General features: G+C 49.6%; 1 pseudogene across 1 annotated transcript; it reads right to left on the bottom strand.

Annotated features, from left to right (window-relative positions):
- Positions 1-1,273: 1,273 nt before the first annotated feature.
- On the bottom strand, positions 1,274-2,881 carry LOC307050665 (growth factor receptor-bound protein 10-like; annotated as a pseudogene). The gene has a single exon. The product of its transcript is annotated as a growth factor receptor-bound protein 10-like (transcript).
- Between the last annotated feature and the right edge of the window lie 243 nt (positions 2,882-3,124).

Genomic DNA, 3,124 nt, shown 5'->3' with positions numbered 1-3,124 from the left:
ACAATGAGATATTACCTCACACCAGTCAGAATGGCTATCTTAAAAAAAAACACAAATAACAAATGTTGGTAGGATGTGGAGAAGAGAGAACCCTCGTACACTGTTGGTGAGAATGTAAATTGGTACAGTCACTGTGGAAAACAGTATGGAGGTTTCTCAAAAAACTAAAAATAGAGCTACCATATGACCCAGGAATTCCACTCCTGGGTGTATATCTGAAAGAAACAAAACCACTAATTCGGAAAGATACATACACCACAATGTTTATAGCAGCATTATTTATAATTGCCAACGTAAGGAAGCAACCTAAGTGTCCATCAACTGATGAATGGATAAAGAAGATGTGATATATATACATATATATATATCACATACATGTATCACATATATCTGTATGTACATATCACATATACATGTATATACATATACAATGGAATACTACTCAGCCATAAAAAGAATGAAATTTTGCCATCTTGTGCAACATGGGTGGACTTGGAGGTCATTATACTAAGTGAAATAAGTCAGGTAGAGAAAGACAAATACTGTATGATATCACTTATATGTGGAATCTAAAAAATACAACCAACTAGTGAATAAAACAAAGAAAGCAGACTCACAGACATAGAGAACAAACTAGTGGTTACCACTGGGGAGAGGGAAGGGGGAAGGGGCAATATAGGGGTAGGGGGAAAAAAGAAGGATTATTATGGGACTATATGAAATCATGTGTGTGAGTCTTTTGAAAATTGTGAAGCACTATAGAACTTAAAGAATCTTTCATTCAATTAAAAATAAACAAATAGAATCAAAAAATAGAAAAAAGAGAAACAGACAAAAAAATAGTTTTATGTTATGTGTTTTTAAACCACAGTTTAAACAATAAAAATAAATAAAGGAATGGGAGGCAAGTGGCGGGGAGTTAAATTTTAGCTCTGCTTTTTTTTTTTTTTTTAAACATATCAGTTTTAATTGTCAAGATTATTCCAGGGTGAGAGTTCATTTCCAATCACTTCTCTCCAGCTTGTGTTCCTCCATGGCCCAGTCAAGACCATCATTCCAGTTTATTCTCGAGCCTGCTGTCTTCCGACCTCCCGACCTCCCCATGAGGCCAACGAGAGGGGCACGGCCCTGCTGGATCTGCAGCAGCAAATCATCGTCAAGTCCAACAAACCAGTCAATCGTGGTCGCCAACGCCGAACGCACCCATCTTGCTCCGAGCCCCAAGGTGCAGACAGACGTATGTTCTGAACGATGCACAGACCTCTTCACTCCAGTGTCAGCGTCCTCCAGCCTGCAGGCAGGGTAGACCTGAGGTCATAAGGCTACGCGGATGCAGTGGCGCTTCAGTCTGCAAGGCAGGACCCCTTTGTTCAGCTGGTAAAAGTCAACAAGCTGGATCAGGTCAGAGAATTTGGTGTTCCCGTCGTCAAGGCTGAAGAAGGTCTGCCCGTCATCCTCACAAGGTAAGATCTGGAAATTTTTAATTTTCTGATGATGACACAATGTGAGGACAAATGCCTTTGGATTACTCTGGCTGTCACGGAGGAGAAAAAGCCCATCCACGAGCCCCTGCTGCTTAAAGATCTGGTGTGACTCCTCCCTGGAGATCCTGCCGTGAAACCAGTGCTGCGTCCTGTGAATCACTGTACTTAGGGTGGAAGGGTGGAGGGGGCTTTGGCTCTCGAGGATATTCATCCGCGTGCTTCGCTTCCTCCAGGCGTGGCCTTCTTCCAGGGCTGCACTCTGAGCCTCAGCCGGATTCTCGATCACTCTTCCCGCTTGCCCAGAAAAATCCATGGCCACAAGGGAGTTCTCAGAGACACTGCGCACTGGAGTTGAGAAGGGGGACAGCACGGCCTTCCTCTGCTGAGGGATTCTGTAGTTCTGGTAAAGGAGCATTCCATACTTGTGGAGCCTGAAGGCCGTCATCCAGCACGTCCGGCTCTGCTCGTCCTCGGCACAGAGCCACCGCAGATCCTTGGCCTCGTTCCTGACTCTGTTTGGCTTTATGCAGAAGCCATAGTCCGTGGGGGCACCGTACTGCTTCCTGCTGGCCATCAGGGAGAAGATGCGGCTGTCTTCCAGGTCGGCCAGCAGCTGCAAGTGTCTGGGCTCCTTTGAAGCTCTCTTTGTGGAGCAATAGAGGCCGGATCGCCGCAAACACACGTACAGCTTCTTCCACGACTTCCTTCCCAGCTCCTTCACGTGCAAAAACCCTTGAATCTCAGGACAACTACTGGAGTTTTAAAAATTCTGCAAAATCTGGGTCTGACTGCCGTTTGACTGCTGGCACCAGGTAACCATCTGTTCTGGGAAGAAATTCGTGGGATTTTTTTAAAACTCGTATTTTGCGTAATTCTTCCTGAATAAAAATTTACTTTCACTTGCCATGGTGCTCTCTACCTGGACCACAAGCTCATGGTCTTCCAAGCACCTTTCTAATCCCAGGTGCGGGTGATGCTCCACCAGAGTCCAGCTGTTGTCGTCCACATAGTGACTTCTGTAAACCAGCAACTGGCACAGGTCCCTGGCTGTCGTGTCCGCCAGAATCTCCACCACTTTGCTCGTCTTGTCTTCGCTAAAGACTTTTAACATCCTGCTTCGCAGCAGCCGGGCCAGGAGGTAAGGAGCCCGGCGTGAGCGCAAGGGGGCCTCCCGGGGCCGCAGAGCTCGGGGAAGGGGTTGGGGATGGCCGGCGGAGACGACGTCCTCAACTGCTGGTCCTCCTGCTGCAGGCGCCTTGGTGATTCGCCAGCCGGTCGGGCGGCGCTGGGAAGCCGGGTCCTGCCAGATTTCCAGGACGGCGAGGAGATGTCTTCTCCACCTGGTCCTGGTAGTATGGATGGTGCAGAAAGGAATCTGGGCCGCCCGCTAAAGCCATCGGTTCCTTCCTGCCATCTTCAAATCGCGTGGACTGGGCCGCGGCACCTGTCGGGGGTTTTCTGGGGCTCTGGGTGTCTGGTGGCCGCCTGGCTGGACCGAGAGGACCCAGGTGAGAAGCGGCGGCCGGTCACGGGGCCGTCGCCCCCCGCAGCCCCCTCCTCGGGCTCAGCATGGTGCCCAACTCCAAAGCTGCCGCGGCGCCGCTCCCGGCCGCCTCCGCCTGGCCGCCCGCGACCCTCGG

Source organism: Hyperoodon ampullatus (assembly GCF_949752795.1).
Source record: "Hyperoodon ampullatus genome assembly, chromosome: 3".
Taxonomy (NCBI): Eukaryota; Metazoa; Chordata; class Mammalia; order Artiodactyla; family Ziphiidae; genus Hyperoodon; species Hyperoodon ampullatus.
Note: the sequence above shows the minus strand (reverse complement) of the source record. Positions and strands in the feature narration are given on the sequence as shown.